The 22,051-nt window shown below is 64.3% G+C and overlaps 1 long non-coding RNA gene across 2 annotated transcripts; it reads left to right on the forward strand.

Moving 5' to 3' along the window:
• Positions 1-1,801: 1,801 nt before the first annotated feature.
• Positions 1,802-9,980, forward strand: LOC108311570. Of its 2 annotated transcripts, XR_001828279.2 has the most exons (4): positions 1,802-1,943; positions 2,147-2,545; positions 8,228-8,386; positions 9,446-9,980. It is a non-coding gene; the product is annotated as an uncharacterized LOC108311570 (long non-coding RNA). The 2 variants fall into 2 exon arrangements; XR_005201938.1 differs by lacking the exon at positions 2,147-2,545.
• The last annotated feature ends 12,071 nt before the right edge of the window (positions 9,981-22,051 follow it).

Below are 22,051 nucleotides of genomic sequence, written 5' to 3' on the forward strand. Positions count from 1 at the left end.
TACCCTCCTAAGCTCCTGCCCTGCCCTGGGGCCCCTCCCTGACATGGTGGGCACAGCCCAGGCTGGCTGGGGTGCCAGGCCCCACCAGGGTATTAGGGGGAAGGGCCTGGGAGGTCGTACCCCTGGAATCACCCAGCCCCAAGCCTGCCACCCAGGAGATGAAAGGCCCGGCCCTTCTCAGGGCCCACATACCCTTTGAAGGCTGTGGGAATGCCCGCAGGGCAGGCGAGTGCCAGGCGTGAGGGTGCTGCTGGGGCCATGGCAGAGGCCCAGAGTGCTGCCCAGGCCTGCACCGCCTCCTGGCTAAGCCTGGCCAGCCTCCCCAGGCCACATTATCATGCACTTCCCTGCTCTGAGGTGCCAGCAGACAAGGGAATGGAAGGGGCCGGGAGGTACCCTCTCCTAGACCTGGGACCCTGTGTCCCACCTGGACTGCGTCTAGAGGCAGGAGCCAGGTGTGGGGTGTGAAAGCAGGCTTCACCCGCCCCGTTCCGGCCTTAGTAACCTGGGCTCAGCCACAGCCACAGGGCCCTGGAGGAGACCACAGGGGCCCCTCCCTGGACCTCCAGGTTCAGGGTCCGAGGACCGGTCTCCAGCCATCCCCTCCTCAGGGGTCAGCACAGAGGCTCCAGCCAGAGCCGGGTCTCAGCCCTCTTCAGGCCGGTGCTGTGGGGCGATGCCCTGCCCTGGCAGGGGTCGGCCTCCCGCCCTCACCCCCGGCTCAGGCGGACGCGGCTGGAATGTTTGCCTTCGCTGTTTGTCGCGGAAGGGGGAGACTGAGAGCGCGGCCCCTGGGAGGCCTGTCCCGCCCAGCTGGGTCCGCGAGGCCGGTCGCCTGGGGAGGGGACCCTCGGCTCGGACGGGGAATTCCAGGGCCGGCGGCGGCGCAAAAGGTGTTTCCTGCCCCGGCGGTCCCCGGCCTGCTCCGGCCCCGGCGGCCCCGACTGGGAGACCCGAGCCCGGAGGCGCGCCCGCCCCGCCGCCCCCTCCGCCCTCCCGCCCGCCTCCGGGGCTCCCCGCGCGCCTCGGAGATTATGCAAATCCCCGGCGGCTCCTTAATTAAATCCCTAACGAGGCGCTGGGGCCGGGCCAGGGGCGGCGCTGAAAGCCGGGGTCACGCTCCGGAGGGGCCCGGCCCGTCTGCGACCGGGGGGCCCCGCGCCCCTCCCGGCCTGGGAACCGCGGCGGAGCCGGAGGGGGCGGGCCTCCCCCCTCCTCGCCCAGCCTCCCCCTTCCTCCCCCTTCTCCCCCCTCCTCCCCCTCCTCCCTCCTCCTCGCCCCTCGAGGCTCCACACTACCCCCCTTCGCCCCGCCCCAGCCCGCCCGGCCGCTCCCGGCCTCGGGGTCCCCACGGGGCGGCGCGCGCGGACCCTCCGGGCGCCGAGGGCTGGGGTCCCGGGCGCGAGGCCGCCGGGTCGGAGGCGGGGCCGGCGGGGGCAGCGGCCCCCCGCGCCCCGCGCTCCCCTTTCAGCCGCCTGTTGTTGGGCCAACAGCTCGGGCTGCGGCCGCCTGAAAGGCCGGGATTAGCGAACATTAGCGGCCTTTGAGCGGCGCCCGGGGCGCCCCTTCCGCCCGCCACGCCCGCGCCGGCCGGAGCCCCCCGCCCCGCGCCCCGCGCCCCGCTCCCGACCCCGCTCCGCCCGCGGCGGCCGGGAGCTCCCTCAGTGCAGAGCGGGACGGCCCGTGGCCTCGTGGCCTTCGGGGGGACCCAAGGGTGTTTTCCAGGTGGGAGGGGTGGCGCCCCCGCTAGGCCACTGCCGCCATCCCCCCGCGCTCCCACCTTCCACCCCCACCGCACCCCACCCCGACTTCCAGCCCTTCCCCCCCAGCCCCATCTCCGCCTCCTCCCGGCGGCCTGTGGGAGTTTCCTGAGCTCAGCCCTGGGTGTCTGGGTCCCTGCACCCTCCCGTCCTGGAAGCCCTGACTCCGAGTTTCATAGGCAGGTTAGCACCCCATCCCCGGCCCCCCTCTGGCCTCACCCTTTCTCTCAAAGTAATTTCTGGGCTCTGGGGCCAGAGGGGAGGCTGCTCCTGAGAGGTCAGTGACCTCCGACAGAGCTCAGGGGGCTCACATTCGCCCTGTCCCGGGACACCTGACCCAAATTACATTACAAAAAGGAGGTGTTGTTATTACCCTCGTTTTACAGGTGGGAAAACGAAGTGCAGGGAGGCGGCCCAGGGTCACCCCACAGCAGGTGTGGAGCGGGAACTTGGTCTCAGCCCCAACACCCAGGGTGTCCTATCCGGTTCTCACCTGGACCCACAGTCTCCCGGGCGGCCCACTCAGGATCACTGCCGGCCCAGGAGCCCAGGGGCTCTGCACATCTGCCCAGCCCCACAGCGGTCTAGTGTTGGGGTCTTGGCCTGGACCACACGCGTGACTGGCCCTGCTGTCCCCAGGGGACGTCCTGGGCGGGGCTCCCTCTAATCCTCTGTCTGTTCCTGCTCATGCTGGCCTGAGCGAAGCTCGACCCCTCACTGCTGTCGGGGACCCGCCTCCAGCAACCCAGCCACAGGGACACGCGTACACACGCAGGCACACGCAGGTACAGGCACCCCAGCAGGCACCCCGGCCCCAGGAGAGTAAACATCTTCACCAGAGGAAGCAACAAGCTCTCTCCCAAGAGAAAAAATGTGGCCAAACCTGACCCAGGCAGGCCCATGGGGGGCTGGCTGGGGGCCCCATTCCTGCTGCCACCCAGAGTCACGTTGGCTCTGAAGTTTGGTGGTAAAACATTGACAGTCCCCTGCCTCCCACCCGCAGGCCTGGCACCCACACAGGTGGCGTTCCAGGAGGAGCATGGGGCCAAGCTGGCAAGCAGGCCTGGCCAGGTGGGCACCAGGCAGGCACCTACAGGGGCTGTTGCCCCAGCACACGTGCAGACGGGCTGCAGCCAGTCCCTGGAGGGTGGGATTGGCAGGCTCCTTCTGCCCCCCGAGTGCCCACAGCACCGTGTCTCCTGATGTCCCCAGAAAGTTCAGGACCCGCTGCAGGCAGGTGTGGGCCTGTGGGGCTTCAAGGGGCAGCCCTGGAGTAGGGGGCACGCATTGGAGTCTACCGTGCCCAAGGCGGAGGGTCCTGCCTGCCAGAGTCCTCTGTCCCAGCCTCCACAGTCATGACCCTGAGCCCAGAAGCCCTATCTTTGGTGGTTGGAGGAGTTTTTGGCCAGCCCTGACCCCCTCGCCTCTGGAAAGGTAGAGTCCTCTGAGTCCCCCATGGCTTCCGCTCTCCTAGCCAGGACGAGGACAGGCCTGGTTGGATCCTGTGACTCTGAAGAAACCACAGGAGCCTGGGGTTTGCAGCGGGAAACCCGATCAAGTAATGACAGGGTTGTTGTGGGGGCGACTGGCCAAGAGGGCCGTTCCACCATGGAGATCCCACGCCCTCCACCTCCCACCGACAGCAGACGGCCGGCCAGGCCCATCCCTGTACCTTCGACCCTGGAACTTTCGGCAGCTTCTGGGTCAGTTGGGCCTGCTCTTCTGGAGTCAGCCCCAGGAGGGCTGTCAGGCCGAGGGGAAGCTGCGCCCCACGATTCAGCAGCCTGGCCTCTGTCTCATCCCCGAGCCACCTCCAGGCCCAGGTCCCAGGTGAGGGCTGGGACAGCAGAGATATCAGGTACACTGAGGAGGAACCATGGTCCCCAGGGGCTGGCAGCCCTTCAGCCTCTGAGGCTTGGCTCAGCTGGGCCTCCCAGAGCACGGAAGGGCTGCCCTATTCAGGGTCTGTGCTGGACCCCTCAGGCCTTGTTTCTAGTACCTGGCCAGGCCTTTGGGCAGCTCCCAGGAAGCCCAGTGTGGAGGCGGACCTGCAGGAGTTCTGGAGGGTTCTGCGGTGCCTGGTCACACCCCTGCACCCACCAGTAGACTAGGATCTGCCCACAACCCTTTCCCACCTCCCAAGACACTTCCTAGCAGGACTGTGTTCACCCAGCTTTCTAAAGGGGAAACCGAGGCAGACACCAGCATGCATCGACTACCTTGGTCCCCCTGGCAGGAAGGACCAGGGCTGCTGAGGAGGTGAATACAGCTCCCAGCACGCATGGGCTCAGGCTCCTCTGCAGGTTGAGGCGGGAGGGCTCTGGGGTGGAACCGGGGCGGGCGCCAGAGCCTCCCTGGGCCCTGAGGCAGCCCGGGCGGGCAGCTTTAATTACCGCTCGCTGGGCCCATTGAGCCTCGTGCTAATCCGGGCCGCCGCCGCAGGCAGCCCAGGCGGGTGCCCCCTCCCCCTGCGGCCCGGGCACGGGGTCCCCGGGTTCTCACGTCCCGCCGGCCCCAATTAAAGCGAGCTCGGCGGGGCCGCTGCTGTGCTAATGAGCTCTGTGGGCCTCTGGGCTCTGTGCCGGGGGTGCAGAGCGGGTGGGGGTGGAGCTGGCTCAGAGAGGGTGACTTGGGACCATTCCTGGGAAAAAGCCCCAAAGACTTCCCCACTCTATGCCCAATCCCCAGGAGAAGCCCCTGACAGGGAAAAGCCCCACGGGGTCTGCAGGACTCGTCTCGGAAGTCGGGACCCCCACCATGGGGCAGGGGGTGGCGGGGTGCAGCTTCCCAGAGGGCAGTGAGGCTGGGTGAGGGACACTGGCTCGGGGTGGGCTGGAGTCTGCCCATGGTCTCAGCTCCCTGAGTGCTTCCTCTCCACTGAACGGTGATGGTCATGGGCATTGGTGGCCTGGGGACAAAGGCCATTCGGGGCATGTTCTGGCATCCACCTGGGGCTTGACTCCTGTGGGACACAGAGCTGGGGAGCCCCGGGCTTTTCACTCGGAGGAAACCTAACCCCACCCCTAACCCTGGGGACTGGGAGGCAAAGGGCAGGTGAGGGCCTCGGTCTCCACAGCCCAGGGGCTCCAGGCTCCGCAGTTGTGGGTTGCAGAGGAAGCGGGGGAGCAGGGCCAGGGACGTCTCAGGCCCACCGGCGTGCCTGGCCTCAGACTGCACAGGCAGCCCTGTGATGTCCCTGGGGGCTCTTCGCGTTGGCAGACCTCTCCCTGCCCAGGGCCTTCAGATCACTCGGGAGCTGTGACCTGAGCAAGAACTTGGGTTCAGGGGTGACGCCTGGCCATGGTGACGGGAGGATCCAGGGCAGGGGGGGTTGGCGCAGCACACAGGAACCTCCAGGGTGAGGAATTGGGGGGTCCCAGGGACGGTCCCCGCCAGACTGAGTGTCCAGAGGCCGTAAGGATGGCGGGTGGGTCTGGGCAGGGTCCTGTGTCTGTGGTGGCGCCTCATGGCTGGGAGCACCCCTCTGCTCACCCCACCCAGTGTGCTGTGTGAGGCCTGGGAGTAGCCGCCCCTCTCTGGGTCTGGTTGCCTGTCTGGAGGCCAGGCGGGGTGTGTGGGGACCCTGAGGGGCTAGAAGTGTGGGCTGGGACCCCTCCCCCCACCCCAGCCGGCCGGGTGCTGGGGCCTCGCGGTTTTGCTGGGGCCTCTGGGTCTGGCTTGTGGCGCAGCCCCGCCCCCGCCCTCCAGTTCTGCACCGCAGCTTGGGGCCCCAGACTCTGAAGGGGGGTGAACGGGGGCCTTGGCAGGCAGAGGCCCCAGCTCAGCCCACAGAGGCCCAGAGAGGAGCCACTGGCAGTCTACGGGGGAGCTCGGGGCAGGCATGGGAGGCCCGGGAGCATGGGCCTCGGCTTCCCGGAGCCAGCAATGTGTGTCCTGGTGCCTAACCTTCCCGACCTGGGGCTTGCAGGGGGCCTGGGGCCTGCTCAGCAGGGCACTTCCGGGGACTCTGCCCTGGCCCCTCTGTGCACTCGGACACACAGGCACACGTGTGTACATGCCTTGGGCGTGGGCCACAGCCATGAATACCCGGCCCCTGGGCAAACACAGGCCCCAGCCCCGGGAGGAGTCCCTATAAGTGGTCCTGGGCCTGGCCCCGGCAGGGAGCTCAGTGGGTGTTTGTGGCGCCTGGCAGCGTGGAGGCCAGCAGTGTGCAAAGAGGCCTGCAGGCTGTGTGATGGCAGCCCGGTGTATTGGGAGAGCCAGGGTCTCTGAGGCAGGGGTCAGGGGTGACTGTCACCAGCCAGCTCTCATACTGGGCTACAGGGATAGGGGCACTGCCCAAAGCCAGCTCCATGCCATGCAGAGGCATGGGTACCCACTTACCTGTGCCCAAAGATCTAGAGATGGAGAGACCTGGGACAGCTCCTCCCCTCCCCACCACCCTATCTAAAAGCGTGGGGAACTCAGGCCACCGTCAGGCACCTATGGCATCACCCAAAGATGCCTGTGGCCCCTCCTCCCAGGGCTTTGAAGATGACAATGGCCAGGAGTCAGGCAGAAGCTGGGGGCTGGGGAGTTGGCCCAGGCCTCCACCTCCTTCTGACCTGAGCAAGGACTTGGGCTCGGGGGTGAGGCCTGGCCATGGCGACAGGAGGACCCAGGGCAATGGGGGTTGGCACACGTCCTCTATGGCCACCTTGTTTGACTGGGGGATGAGGGGCCAGTTGGGTCCAAGGCAGCTTGTGTTCTGGAGAGGAAGGGACCTCTTGGGTCCCCCAAGCCTGCTCCACTCCCACCCCATGTCCCCTCCAGGAAGCCTCCCTCCCGCTGGGCCCCCGATGGAAGGCAGGAAGGGGGATTTTCACTTCCAACTGGCCCTCCCCTGGAACCTGGCCCACTGTGCCCACCTCTCTGCCCGGCTCGAGCTGGTGCCAGCCCTTGTTCCCTGGACAGCCGGTGAGCGCTGAAGGTGTTATCTCTGACGGGAGCAGAATGGACGTGTCGCGCCCAAAGCAGGTGTCGGCGCCTGGGATGGGGCCAACGGGAAACCCAACCCCGACTGACACCCCCCACCCGCTGCAAACCTGGCGGGGCCGTCCCAGGAGATGCAGGGATTAGCACAACTCTTGTCCCTGTCCCTCCCCAGCTGATCTGCCCCAGATATGGGCAGGGGCTGGCATGGGGGGCCTGGAGCTGCCTCCAGAAAGAAGTGGGCTCTGGAGGTTGGGTCAGGGCAGAGAGGGCTGGTGGCTTTCTGGTGTTGGTCTCCCATCTGCCAGGTAGCAGCATCTGAGACTGTGGGGGCCCAATCTCAGATCCCAGCTCCCTTCCTGCTCAGATGGCAGCAGGATCTGGGTCAGGGTGGGGGCCGGGAGGGAGGCGGGTTCAGGTCGGCTCATCTGGCTGTTCTCACACCGCCTCCCTCTGGGCCTGCCAGGCCCAGACGGTCCCCAGCGGGTGACTATGAGCAGCCAGCTCTCGAATTGGCTGCTGGCCTCAACCCGCCATGGCCTCCACCTAGGGCCCTTCACTGCCCACCTGCCACCCACTTCCCTTCTGCTCGCAGATGGACTCAACTTCGGCTGCTCTGGGGAGCTCTTTCCTAAGCCCTCGGCCCCAGGCCTCAGCCCCACCTCTCCTCCTGGTCGTCACTGCCTGGGATGGGTCCCATTGGCCCAGATGGAGGCTCCCCTCTGCCCTGAGGCTTTGCTCATGGCGGGTATGGGCAGCTGCTGGACCAGAGCCTGAGCCTGTTCTGACCTCCATGGCCGATGGTGGGTGATGGGGTGGCAGGCCCGGGACGGGAGCGCAGGGGACCTGAGGAGCGTGCATTCCAGCAGGCACAGATCCCAGTGTGTGCTCAGCTTGGGCCTAGGACAGCCGCCCTGGGCTGGAGGGTCCTGGGCTGGAGGGTCCTGAGCTCGAGGCTGTGCTTGTGGCCCTCTCCTCGTCTGCACCGAGGTGGACACCCCCAGGCCGTGTATCGTCTTCTGACGTCGCTCACCCGAGGCCCCCAGCCTCACCTGTCGCCTGGAAGGCAGCTTTGGCTTCTTCCTGGCCTTCCTGCCTCCTCTCTTCCTGCCTCCTCTCTCCTCCAGTCGGCCTGGGCTGCTTTCTGAACCCCATGTCTGACAGCGGCATACTTCCCTCGGAGAGAGGCCCTGGCCGTGTCTGGCTCCCGGGGTCCGGGTTGCCTCTGATGAAGGTCTCTGCCCCAGTTGCGTGAGGCTCTGCCGGAGCTGCCGCTCTGTGGCCTCATCTCCAGCCCCAGACTGTGGGGATTTGCCCAGAAGCCCCCAGGCCCTCACCTGCCTGCCTTTCCCTCCCCACCCAGCGGCGTGCACACGGGGGCTGGACTGAAGCAGCTGAAGCGGTGAGAGTGTCCATCTCCGAGGCCACGTGTTCGCAGCCAGGCCACCTCTCCCAGGCTCACCCCAGGGCTCAGCGCAGCCTCTCGGCCGGGAGTCCAAACCCTGAGTCCACTGGCTACTATTGGCCTTTTCCAGCCACTACAAAGGAACCCAGGCCCAGAATGAGGGTGGGGTTGTCATTCTGCCCAGAAGAGGCACAGGGTGGGCTGACATTCTGGACAACCCCACCCTCCCCGGGCCGCCCGCAGATGCTGGCCTGAGCACACAGAGGGACAGAGCTTCGGTTTTATGCAAGTGTGTCTCGGGCCAGGTGAGAGGATGGGGCTGAGGCTGCCTGTGCTCAGCCCCCGGGGTGGGCTGGGGGGTCCAGGCAGGGTGGAGGCTGCAGCCCTGGGGTGTCAGGCTACGTGAGGGTGGGCCACTTCTAAGCAGAGGTGAGCCTTGCTAGTCTGTGGCCCAGCGTGGTGACATGGAGGGTAGAGGTCATGGCAGAACAGGGTTGCCTGGGACCCTACACAGGTCACCCGAGGCACAGGGATGCCCCTAACACTGCAGGCTAAGGGAGGACTGGTGCAAGGGGTGACTGGACCTCACAGCAGCAGGTTGCCCCTGAGGGCCTTGGAGGGGTGGATCTCCAGACAAAGGCAAGGACCAAGGGCAATATCCCCAGAGGAAGTTGCCTCAAAGGGCTTAATTAGGAACTCCTGGGCACCAGCACAAGGGGGCCTCTGACGTGGTGGCTGACACCTGTAATCTTAGTACTTTGGGAGGCCAAGGTGGGAGTATCATTTGAGGCCAGGAGTTCAAGACTAGCCTGGAAAACAGCAAGACCCCATCTCTAAAATAAATAGACAACCCAGGGAGCCTCTGAGTCCTGAGCTCTGCCCAGGCCCACAGCTGCCAGCACCCCCATGGATAGCCCCCAGCTGTAGATCTGGGGTCCTGAGCTCCCTGCACCTCACATCCTGGACAGTGGGGCTCCCTCCTCCCTCAACCTGCTCCTCCCACGGTGTCCCCAAGCTTCCTGCCCTCACTGGCACCCTTGCTTCAGAGACCACAGTGTCAGTGGCTGAAAACCAGCCAGGAGTCCGGCTGCCCTGAGCCAGCCGACAAAGCCCATCGGCCGTGGATGAGTGGACACTGGACAAACAGCCACAGGCCCTGTGCTCCAGCTGGGCCAGCCAGGCCACTGACATGTCCTCGGCTATGCCTCTGTGACCCATGAATGGGCCGTGTCTGTCTGGGCGGGCACTGGGCGCTGGCAGGAGCTGGATGCCGTGGACAGTGCTAGGTCAGCGCTGCTCGGCTGCCGGGACGGGCAGAAGCCTCCCACTCCTTCCCAACTTCCACCAGGCCAAGGGCCCAGGGTGTGGCACCCGGCCTCACCACACCTGCCCCGGTCTGCCAGCTGTGCTTCAGGCCTCCAGCTGCAGCACGCCTCCTCCAGGAAGTCCTCCAGGAAAGACAGTCCCTGCCTGCCAGCTCCATCAGGCCTGGTAGCCCCAGGCTCTGCGTGAGTCAGCGTGCCAGTGCAGAGGCCAGGCAGGGCGGTCCTGTCTAGAGGTAGTGCGGCCCTCGGTGTGCGTGGGGAGGGCTGCAGTGAGGGGCGGCGGGACTCAGCCAAGTCCTTCCCCTTCTCATGAACCTGCCTCGGCCCCAACAGCTCATCAGTCAGCAAATCCATGTGGCTAGACCTTCCAGCCTCACCTGGGCTCTGGCCACACCTGCTCAGGTCAAGGTGGTCTCCTCTCTCTGGGACCCGCGCCCACCTCCTCCCAGTATCAGAGCCCCTGCTGGCAAACAATCTTTTGAAAAACTTATGTAGATCACAGCCCTCCTCCACCAGCTCCCTGGGCCCCCATCTCACTCCAATAAAAGTCTCAGTGGCGGCTCACAGTGGCCTCCTCCTGTCTGAGGGTCAACTCGGCTGGGAGCTCGCCCTGCTGTCCTCAACCTCTACCCTGGCCTCAGGGCCCTTGCAGGCTGTCCCCTGGGCCCTCGTGGTACAGTCTAGCTGTCACTAGGTGTCCCTCAGCCCCGCCCTCACTGGCCACTGTGCAGGTGGCCTGCGCCTGGCTGCCACGTGGGCACAGTGCTCGTCCAGGCTGGGCCAGGCTGATGCCTGCTCACGGGCATCTGCCACTCCTGGAGGGCACACAGCTTGGGCCTGGGCCGTGTGGCAGGGTGGGCGACAGTGCCTACAGTCCCCTTCATGGGTCTCCGGCCCGGCCCCCCACCTACAAACACACACCAGACTCTCCCCAAACACGAATCCATTTCCATTTGTGCCATTGATTGTCTGGCAGACAAAGGCCCCTTTCAGACATGTCAGAGGTTCAGCAAATAAATAAATGAATGAAGCCCTGGCGGAGGAAGGGGTGTGGGATGGACTGGGGAGCAGGCTGGTACCTCCTGTGGCTGGCCCGGCCCTCCGAGGGCGCCTGAGCTGGACAGATAGCCCAGGGCATCAAGGGGTGGGCCCTACCTGGGGCTGGAGCTGTGTTTGGGGGGTTTGGGGTGTGAGAATGGGAGTTGGGGGTTTTGCATACTCCTGCAAAAGTGAGGCAGGCCCTACATGGAGCTGGGGTGCCCCGTGACACATCCTGGCTGCTGTGGGAGGATAGACTCAGAGGCCCCAGGCCCGGGCCAGGTAACGGTGGGGTGGCAGGTCCCCGTGTGTCCTAGAAGCTGGGTACATCCCCACATTCCCCTTCCTGGTGTTTCTGCTTGGACTCAGACCCAGAGACCACCCTTAGTCCAGGGGAGTAACCCACCTGGTGCATCTGAGCTCCACAGTATGTGATCTGAATCTGGCAGCTCCCATGAGCTGCCTTCCACGTGGGAAGCTAGAGTTTCACCTCTCTTCCTGGGATCCCCCAACTCCACAAGGCCAGAGCTCAGGGGGACATGTGTCCCGGGAGGCTCCTCCCAGCCCCACCTGGGTCAGACCCCCTGAGAACCCTGTGCTGCCCTCAGCCTGGGCCTGACGATGCCCCAGGGTGGGCCCAGCGTCCTACCCCCGCTCCTCCACCAAGGGGGTTGGGGTACCCAGAAACCTTGAGTGCAACCCTGAGCTCCTTCTGCTCCTGCCCCCATCCTGGGCCCCTGGTGGCTGCAGTGCAGCCCCTGGGAGGCAAGGGCTGCTCCCCACAGATGGGACCGGACCAGCTGGTCTGGGAGACGGCAGGCCATGGGTGGCGCTCCCCAGTCAGGTCCTAGCCCAGGCAGGGACCATGTAGGGGCGATCCACCATCTTTTTCTCCAGGACAGAAATAACCAGAAAGAATGTGAGCTGGGCAGCCAGGAAAGGGGGCTGGCGAGATCCAGGAGGACTGCCTGGAAGCAGGGGCTGGGGAAAAGGCCTATAGAGGCACCTGGGCCTGTTGGGAAGCTGGGTTGGCCACTCCAGTCCTGCCCGGCCAAGCCCCCAGGGCAGCGCTGACTCCTGGCCATTCTGGGGACAACAATGGCCGGCATTTAAATTCCAATTGAGTCAGCCAGAGTGGCCGCGGGCGTGAGAACGGGAGCCCCCACCCCCAGCCCGAGCCCCGCCCGCCACATTCCTGCCTCCCCGGAGATGGCCGTGGCCAGGGCCGTCGCCAGGGGGCCGGGAATGCGGCGCTCAATGGCTTGGGACAAGGGCCCATTGAGCGGTGACGGGCAGGATTGAGCCGTCAGCGCCCCCTACTCCGGACCCCTCCTCTGTCCCCGCCCCTCCCCCCAGCGTTCCTGGTGTCAGCTGCTCTGGGACCCTGCTGATACCCTCCTGGGCTGGGCCCTGAGCAAGCGCGGGCCTGGAGCTGTCTGACTGACCACTGGCCTCCACCTCGGGTGCCCTCACCACCTGGCAGCAGAGGGGCCCGCCGAAAGCCTCCACTGCGTCATGCCTCTCTCCCCCCTAAAGCCTCTGGGGCTCCCCGATGCCCACAGGTGTCAGAGGCCACGCTTCTCCAGCCACAGTCCCCTGCCCTACTTGGCTCTCCCCCTGCCCAGCCCTGTACTGTGGCACCAAAGAGGCTTTGCCCGACCGCTGCCCACCCTTGCCAGCCCCAGAGGAAGAGACCCCTTTCCCTGCTCTGTCCAGCGCCTGTCTCGAGCCTGGCACTCGGGGACACCTACCGGTGTTTGAGGAGTCAAGGTTTTCATGCATCCTGGCCCAAGACCTCAGGGCGTGATGCCCTCAGGCAGCCTGTTGAAAGCGAGGGTGAAGGAGGCGTGGTAGTGGCCCCTGGTCACTGGTCCTGACCACTCTGAGCCCTGCGGTCGGAGGCTCATGCCAAGAGGCCAGCCCAGGCCCCCCGCGCCTGCACCCCACCTTGCGCCTGGGTCTCCCTCTCTCCTCGGCTCCGTGATGCCTGCCGCAGACCAGGGCCCAACAGTGTCCATCCCCGATCCAGATAGGGTCCCTGCCAGCCCCGAGCTCGGCCGGCCCAGCACGCTTTGCAATGTCCTCTCGCTGTGCCTGTGCAGGCGCATGTCAGGAAGATGCCAGGGAGCCTGGCCTGGGATGGGGCAGTCCCGGGGCCGGCGGGTGACAAGGAGGCACAAAGGCCTTGCCTGGGGGAGAGCTTGGAGCTGGGGGAGGCTGGCACCATGCCCGAGGGACAGGCGTGGAGGGGGCACCTGAACACCTCCTTCCACTGTGTTGGGAAAGGGGCTCCTGCCCTGTCCCCTGACCACCTCGATGGAGGGTACACTGGCACGGGGAGATGGAGGCACCCTCGGCTGGAATGGGCAGCCTGCCAGCCCTGCCACCTCCCCCAACAGGTGGCAGGAACCGAAGACAGGCTGGGTGATGGGCTGAGGGGCAGGGCCAGGCTTCCGAGTGCTCCCAGGGAATGGGGCAGGGGCTTGGGCAGCGCCACCCAGGCTGCGGTTACACTGACCACCCCAGGACCAGCCTGACCACCCTCACGAGCAGGACCCCTGCAAGCCGGAGGCACCAGCCCCCCTTTACAAAGCACTCGGGAGAGCCCCACCCCAGGTCCTAGCCACCATGCAGCTGGCGGGCGAGGGCAGCCACGGGCACCCAGGTCGGGCTTGCTGGGAGGCTGTGGATTGAATGAATTAGTGAAGAAGGAAAGGCAGGCTCCTGATTCATAAGAGTCCGTCCTGGGCAGGGGTCCACAACACAGACCTGTGAGGTCCCCAAGCCTGGCCCTCACTGCCCGGGGTTCGGGGACACAGGCCTGGGGCAGGCCCTCTGTCCACCTCAGTCTCTGTATCTCATCAGCTGGGCTGGGGGTGGGGCAGGGTCCGTGCCAGGGCCCAGGACAGCTATGGCGGCTCCTCTGGGAACTGCCTGTCCCTGGGGGTCCAGGCCCAGGTCCCGCCCTGGGAGCTCAAGTGCCCCAAGCGGCTGCCGCCTTTCAGCCTTTCAGCCTCCTCCCCAAGCCCACGGGGTCATTGAGGCCTCCAGTCCTTTATGAAGGCTGTGCCCTCTGGCCAGAGAGTGGACAGGGAGAGTGGACAGAAGAGCCCTGAGGGGTGAGGTGCGGCCTTGGGGGCGGGTGCACAGGCAGTCTGGGAGTGGCCGAGGGAGGGTGGGGAGCCAGATGGTCAGAGAGGTCCCTTGGAAGCCCTCACTGTGCTGAGCTGGCCGGGAGCCCGGGATTCCCGAGTCCCAAGCAGGCAGGAGGTTGAGGTGGGAGAATTGCTTGAACCCAGGAGTTGGAGGTTGCAGTGAGCCAAGATGGTGGCACTGCACTCCAGCCTGGGCAGCAGGGCGAGACTCCATCTCAGAAACGTCCCGAGCAGGTGTCCACAGGCTGTGGACGGCCTGGGAGAAGAGACTGAGGAACAGCCGCCATGGCGAGGCTGTGTGAGGGCATCAGATGTCCAGTGTCGGGCGGCAGGGTTCTGGCTTCAAGGGGCTTTTGAAAAAACACAGCTCTAGGCGCGCTGCGAGCAGGCCTGGACCCACCACAGCCTCACTGCACTCCCTGGGGCCTGGCCAGTGCCAGCTTCTCCAGGCCAGGTGGCCCTGCTCAAGCTTCCTCAGCTCTGGAGTCCCTTGGCTGGTGTGGCGTCTGGCCCAGAGCTAGTTATGGACACACCTGCAGGGTGGGGGCCAGAGTCTCAGTCCTGGGAGGGAACATGGGCGCAGATGCCAAGGGTGGAGGTAGAGCTGCATTGCTCTCTCCTAAGCATGGGGCACCTTCTTTGTGTCTTTGCCCTGCCTGCCAGGCAGCTCAGACCAAGCCAAGGGCCCAAGGGCAGTAATTCTCCCTCCCCAGGTTCTGGAACGTTTTTCTTTTCTTGGCCTAAGTAAATCTGATGTATAAAAGCTGTGTTGGCCGGGCGCAGTGGCTTACGCCTGTAATCCCAGCACTTTGGGAGGCTGAGGCACGCGGATCACCTGAGGTTGGGGGTTCAAGACCAGCCTGGCCAACATGGTGAAACCCCATCTCTTAAAAAAAAAAAAAAAAAAAAAAAAAAAAAGAGCTGTGTCTTCTCAGAAGCCTAAAGCCCCAGCTGGGGATGGTGGCTCATGCCTGTAATGCCAGCATTTTGGGAGGCCAAGATGGGCAGATTGCTTGAGCTCAGGAGTTTGAGACCAGCCTGGGCAACGTAGCAAAACCACATCTCTACAAAAAATGCAAAAATTAGCTGGGTGTGGTGGTGTGTGCCTGCAGTCCCAGCTACTCAGGAGGCTGAGGAGGAAGGCTGGCAGGAGCCTGGGAGGCGGAGGCTGCAGTGAACGGAGATCCCACTACCACATACCAGCCTGAGCGACAGAGCCAGATCCTGTCTCAAGAAGAAAGTAAAAAAAGGAAAAACAGAGGAGCATAAGGCTCCAAGTGTGCCAATCTGGGCAGGGCACACATGTCTGTCCCAGCCCTGAGGCCTGCTTAGCAGGAGAGGACTCAGCTCCCACCCAGCACCCCTCCCCTCCCCACTGCAGCCCCAGCCCCGAAGAGCCACCACCCAGATCTGCCGCGCAGGGCTGGACTGGGGGTGGGGCAGCCCTGAGCTGGGCCCCTGTGCTCATGGGGAGCAGCTGTCCTCTGTTCGACTGGAGAAGCCCTGCCTGTCACAGTCCCTGGTCAAGCCTGGGTGCCCTCTACTGCCCGAGAGCCACATAGTAGGCCCGGGGGCTTCCTGCTGCCTCTCCTGAGCCTGGGGCCCCACATGAGTGCCCGCTGGGCAGCGGCTCCAGGAGCTGAGGGCAGCCCGAGGCAATGGCCAAGCAATGGCGGCCCACCGCCTTTCAGAAGTCTCCAGACACTGAGACATCTCCTAGCAGGGCCAGTCAAAGCCTTATTGCCCCCACTCCAGCAATGGCTGCATGGACGAGCCCACACCACGCAGGGAGCCCAGGCCTCCAGCCAGGACTGGCTTGAGATGGGATGCATGGCCGAGGGGAGGGGCTGGGGAGAGGGCCGGCATGGCGTTCAGAGCCATTGAGGACAGACCAGGGGATGGCAGCGGGGCCCTGGGAGGGAGCCAGAAGCCCACGATGCTCAGAGCAGAGCGTAGGGGACCCAGGAAAGGGGCCAGAGGACCTGCTGGGTCTGTCAGGGGACACGGGGCCAGCAGGTGTCCAGAGCAATCCCACAGATGTGGCCTTGAAGGCAGGTGCCTCCAGCCCCTCATACGAAGGCAATGGAGACAGATTGGGGGGCACGTGGCGGCTGGGAAGAGGCTGAAGAGAGAGGCCCCAGGGAATAGGCTGGCCGTCGAGTTTACACCTGCCCGAGCCAATTTCTGGCACTACCAGTTCCATGAGATCCACAGTAGCAAGCTGCGGGTCCTTTAAGATCTCTGGGCAGAGTGCCATATCTGCACCTCTCGGGCCTTCATGTGCCAGCCGGGCATCTTGAGTGAAGGGCCATCCTTAGGCGAAGGCTGTGGGGCTGCTAAGGGTCCTGCCATGCTGTGGTGGGGCCTGCAATGTCACCGTGGCAGGGTGGGGAGGTCCTGCTGTCTCTCTGTGACCCCTGGGCAGAACCATTTTGTCCTGGTGGAAGCTAAGGGTCTCCCAGCAGTGAGGGGGGTTGGGATGGGGAGGGATGGGGTGGGATGGGGTCTCTTGGAGACTCACCAGCCACTGGTTTTGGAGATTCGCCCCTCCCCCTGCCTTTGAGTGGGATGGATCAGGGAGGACTGCGGAGCCAGCAGTGGCTGGTGGACTGACCCTGCCCAGCAGGCCCAGATGGGCTGGAAGCTCAGGCGAACCCAGGCCTCTGCGGAACCAGAGAGGAAGTGGGGAAGAAAGAACCTCTGTGGAGGGAGGTGCCCACCCTTGGACCCTTGGCTTGGTCTGAGCTGCCTGGAAGCCAGGGCAAAGAAAGAAAGAAGGTACCCCATGCTCAGGAGAGACTGCAGCAGCGTTCTATGGGCAGAGGGAGGGCTCGGCCTCTACCCTTGGCATCTAGGGTGGGGGGCACCTGCAGCCCATCCCTCTCTGCAGCCCCTACCCTCCAGGAACCAGGTTAGAGGCTGGGCAGGAGTCTGGGGACCTAGGCTTCAGTCCCGAGGTGCCCGTGGCAATGGCCTGCAGTCCCTGCACGGCCAGGAGGGTGAGCCTTGAGAGCTAATGAGCCCCGCGTGGCTGGGGCCAGCCTCAAGGCCACAGGCACAGCCCTTCTGCAACCCTGGCAGCTTCTCAGAGACAGCAATGTGGAAGACGGGGGTGTGTCCTGGTGCAGCCAGCGGGGATTGCTTGGGAAGGAGGATGAGCTTGACTCAAGGGAGGGCACTTGATGGGCAGTTCCGAGGCGCTCGGCCAGGGAGGGGCTCTGCTTGATTTGCTGTGCGCCCAGGGCAGGGGCTGCCCTCGAGGCTTCTGACCCACTCATCTCCCTGAGCCCCGGAGATACAAGGATCACAGGGAGGGGCCCTTTCCTGGGCTGGCCAGAGCCGGCCAGGGTACTTGGGGCACACGGCCTGTGTGGGTTAGCCTGGAATGACACCAGACTGGCAACAGGTTGTCAGGAGCCAGGCTGGGGTACGTGGGGCTGGGGAGAGCCCTGAGCCGAGGCTGTCAGCTGAAGCCTCTGACTCGACCTGTGCCCCGGGACAAATATACGTGAGGCCACACGCACATGTAACCATGTGCGCATGCAGGCACGGTCCGGGCTCCAGGCTCTACTGCCATCTGAAGCCCCTGCCCTGGCTGTGGACGCCCATTTGGCTGGGTGCGGCAAGGCGGCGGCCTTGGCACAGAGAGCCTGCCCAGCCTTGCTCTGACCCAGTTTTCCATGCCCAGGCAGGCGGGCGGCACTGGAGTGGGGGCTCCAGAGCTTCTCTTTGGGAACCCTGGTGCCCTGGGCCCAAAGCAGCTCCGAGGGGGCAACTGGCTGGCTCCATGTGCCCTGGGTATGTCCTCTGAGAGGATGGGTTCCTGTCCCTGGATGTGACCACCCAGCCCCAGCGGATTCACACCCTGGAGACAGTGCTACACCCCTGCCTTCTATAGGTGGTCCAGGGAGGAAGTGGGGAAGGAAGACCTTCTGTGGAGGGAGGTGCCCACTCTTGGACCCTTGGCTTGGTCTGAGCTGCCTGGAAGCCAGGACAAAGAGAGAAGTTGCCCCATGCTCACGGGCACACAGCTGCTGCTGCCTGAATGCGCTCTGCCTGCCTTGCCTTCTGTCTGCAGATGAACGGACCTGTCATCTAAGGACCCATCCTTGTGGCCCTCCACCACAGACCTGCAGGCTGCTTCCCTGCCCACTCCTGGGGGCCAGTCTTGGGGGCCAGATCCTTCAAGGGTGGATTTGGAGCTGAACCTCAGAGCCACAGGGCCAGGGCAGGCCTCAGAAGGCATCCCAGAGGAGGGAGGGTGGAAGGTCCCCGCGGGCAGGGAGGCGCAGGGAGCAGAGGCTGCTGGGAGCAGGGAGGGAGCTGGGCGGGCGGAAGGGCGGCCGTGGGAAGCCAGCCCTGGCCTGGCCGGCCCGATAAGCTGCCCCTTTGATCCGCACTGAGGCAACACAGACCCCCTTCCTGAGATAACCCTGGCCCCGGGACTGAGACTCTAGCCAGCCTGCCCTCCTGAGTGTGCCCGGCCCTGCCCTCCAGCCCTGGGCAGACTCTGGCCCTGACAGTGACTGGTCCTCACTCAGCTGCAAGCTGAGTGGGTGCAGACTGAGCCCAGGCCTCATGGGCACTCCATGTGCCCCCACCCCAGGACCCGCCGGTCCTCACTCTGCCCTCAAAGCTCCCCCAGACCCGGCCTCTGTGTCCAGCTCTCTATTCCCTCTGGTTGGGAGGGGCACCTCCCCTGCCCCGCAGTTCCCACTCCCTTCACCTTGCCCCTGGGAGCCCCACTCCCCGGCTGGGGCTCACCGGGTTCGAGGCTCTTTGGGCAGCCCTGACTGACAAGGGCTCCAATGTGGCCCAGGTGTGGGCACAGGTGAGGCACAGGTATGGGCACCAGTTACATTTGGGGTGGGTGTGCCCTGTCCAGGCACCTTCTCCCTGGTGCCCACCTCTCCCTGGCGCCTGTCAGCACCCCATGCTCTCAGCCCCTCCCTGCCCAGGTCAGTGGACAATGAAGCTGTCAGCAGCCCAGAGCAGGGAGGCAGGCAGGCGTGGCAGGGGTGGAGGCCTCGGAGGCGGAGATGTCTTTATTAGGGGCTGCAGACCTGGCTTCCACTGTCGAGGCCAGCCCCGCGGCCTCTGGGAGCTGGAGGCAGAGGTGGCCCTGGCTGGGGGCAGAAAGGGGCGGGCTGTCCATCAAGGCCCCGTCAGCCTTGGGGCTGGGTCCCTGGAAGGGCAGGCCCGTGGGTAGAGGAACCCAGAGTGTGGGGCTGGCCACAGGTGGTCAGGGAGGGTTGGAGCGTGGCTGGGGGCTGTGCAGGGATGAGGTGTCGAGGGTGCTGGCATCCCAGCCCTGCCGGCCTCCTAAGGCACCCAGGGAAGCACTGGTGTGCTCAGCCCCTCAGCCGTGCTTCGCGGTGTGCTTTGCAACACCATGCCTCTGTTTCCCAGCTGTACAATGGGCAGCCTTGTAGTTTCAGCAGACCCCCGTCCCCCGTGCCCTCGGCTGAGCTGGAGTGGCAGGAGGGCTTCCGTGGGAGCAGGTGGCATGAAGCACAAGGGCTGAGGGACCCGCAGAAGCCCCTCGTCCCTGGGAGGCTGAGGCCAGAGCAGGCTTCTTGCAGGAGCCTAGGTTTTGGCCCTCACCCCGCCTGCCCTGCCAGATCCGGACAGGCAGGGCCCCACACAAACCCCAGCAAGGGGCCCTCTCCTGGATAAGGGGCGGCCTCTGCTCTGTTTCTGACAGAAAGGCCAACAGTTGGGCTAGGAGGTCTCCAGCAACCAGCCATGCCCCACTTCCTGGGGGCTGGAGCAGGCTGGGGACAGTGGCTGGGGTCTGGGATCAGCAGGGCCTGGCAAAGCCTTCTCTCCCAGATTCCCCCAGGGCTGGAGTCCTTAGGGCCACTTCCCTCCCCTGGCAAGCTCAGGCACCCAGACTACCTCCTCCGGGGCCCTTCTGGGCACTTGTGGAGGCTGCCCCTGCTCTCCCCACCACCCTCTGAGCAGGCGAAGATAAAGCCCCAAATAGCTTGGGAGACTGAGGGGGCCTCAGTAGGTGCCATTTACCCAAGACCTCGGAACTGGGCGAGGTACTCGGGCCACTAGGACTTGCCTCAGACATCAGGCTTTGCATTTTCAACCTGAGCCTCCACTTCCCACTCCCAGGCCAATGGCCTCTGGCCAAAGCCTCCGCCACCATTTGCCAGGCTCCAGGGCCTAGTGTCAGGGCCCTCACCCCTGCTGAACGTGCCGGGTGGGGACCTGGCTGGAGGCTGCACCTGGAGGCCCCCAAGGCCACCCTGGGAGCCACAGCCAAACAGCTGCCTCCTCTAATCAGCCCCACGCAGCCCTGCAGGGCCAGCGTTCTGCAGCGGCTGCCCTCTCCCTCAGGCCACTGGGCACCTGGCCTGGGGTGGGGGTCTGGCCCACTCTCGGGTCTCCCTGAATACTGTGGTGAACACCCCACCCTTCCCAAGCTCAGCCGAAACCTCCCTGGAGCGGGGCTGTCGCATCAGGTCACTGAGTGCCTCCTGCTGCCTGTGGCTCTGTGCCTCGGTTTCCCCTCCTGTCAAGTGGAGGTTGTGGCTGTCGTAAAGGTCCTGTCAGGAGCCAACGGCACCCCGCACCTCGCCATCCAGTCGTTCCCAGCCACACAGGGTGTGGGTTGCCCCAAGCCAAGCGATCTGTGGGGGTGGGGTCGTCCCCATGCCCTGGCTGGGCTTGATGGGGTCTCTAGCCTCTCATGAGCAGCTGCCTGCTGGGCCCAGCTGGCCACCCTGGACTCTCGGGCCCTGGCCGGAAGCATGACTGAGGTTGTCCATGGTTCGGGGAGGGGTGGGCAGAGGGTGGCTGGGTGAGGCCCTGAGAAGGGGCTCTGGCTGAGGATGGCCCTGGTGACACCCAGAGTGGCAGGCAGGGCTGAGAGGAAGGGGCGTTCTGGGGCGGGTGGAGGCCGTGGGGAGGAAGGAGGGTGTGACGTGGGGTTGGCCCGGCGGCCCGGAGGCCTGGATTCCTAATTCAGCCGGAGCCTGTGGAGTCGGGGCCTGTTTATTCTTGGCAGGAAGGCTGGTGCTGGGGGGGCAGAACTGGGGAGTGAGGCCTTTACAAAAAATAATAATAATAAAAACGCTCATTTAGAAGGCTCCCAAGGCGTGCTGAACTCCAAAAGGGCCTTGGAAAAAATGCTGAGAGGGTTTAAGTGTAAATGGACCCAAAACACCATGATTAAATTTCCCTTAAATTTACCAGGGTTTGGGGTCAAAGAAAAAATAAAACTCAGGGAAAATACACTTGAGGTTTCAGGCAAATGCCAAGTGCTTAGGAAAATAGATTCGGAGCTGCTCAGCGGCTACCAGCCTGGCCCCCGCCATCCTGGGAGCTTCCCAGCCTTAACCCCTCCCTGGCCAGCTCTCTGCTGCCCGCCCCACCCGCCCCCATGGGGGACTTCACCACCATCTCCTGCTGCTTCTGCACGGTTTGGGGAGCCCTCCTGTGCAGACTACAGGCAGGGAACTGGGGCCCCACACCCCCAGGCTGGGCAGGAGCCTGTGGGAGCCTGAGCGTCCACCCCTCAACTCGACACCTCTCCTGTGTCTGCAGACAGCTCTGGTTTCCTTTCTTTGCTCATCTGGGAGCAGCCACATTTTCCAAACCAAAGTCAGAACTTGAGGTCTAGTGGTCTGAGTGAACCAAATGGCAAAAAGGCCAAAGTGTTTGAACTGGGACTGTCCCAGCATATCCAAGATGGCAGGCTCCCAGCAGCTCATGATTCATGGTGTTACCCTTTTTCCTCAGCCTGCCAGGAAGCTCAGAGCTAAAATTAAGGATCTTGCACAGTAGCTAGTGTTGGCTGAGGGATTTTGGAATATTTTTTCTTCTTCAATGTTCTTTAAAATTCCATTTCTGTTATAATGAGGATCTCAACTTTTTTTTTGTTGTTGTTATTTTAACACTCTTCAAATTCTCTGAGAATAAATTTGAAAAGCAAAGTCAGGCATGGTGCCATACGCCTGTACTTGGGAGGCTGAGGGGGAAAGAGTGCTTGAGCCCAGGAGTTTAAGACCAGCCTAAGAGCTAAGTGTAAACACGAGCCGAGATAGCAAGACCCTGTCTCAAAAACAAAATAGAAGCCAGCAACTACCCTTAAACTATAGCAGCTGTGGCCCCACTCCCAGCCCAGCCCAGCTCAGCAGGGATACTCAAGGGCCCCACTTCCATCACCCCATGGTGGCCAGTTCTGAACCCTGGCACCCAGCCCTGTGCCCTGCCAGTGTTCAAGGGCAGTGGTGGTTCTGGGAAAGGTGGTAGGAGATGGGGAGCTCCCAGGGGTGATCGAGTGGCTCCCAGGGGATCCCAACGGCAGAAGAGACTTGATATCCCCTTGAGACTCCATGCCCTGTCCTTCCACTTGGCCTCACGGCAGAACCAAGGGAAGCTCCCCCAGCAGCCCCAGCCCTAGGCCAGGCTCTGATCGCAGAA

This window comes from Cebus imitator, unplaced genomic scaffold (assembly GCF_001604975.1).
Source record: "Cebus imitator isolate Cc_AM_T3 unplaced genomic scaffold, Cebus_imitator-1.0 Scaffold117, whole genome shotgun sequence".
Lineage (NCBI taxonomy): Eukaryota > Metazoa > Chordata > Mammalia > Primates > Cebidae > Cebus > Cebus imitator.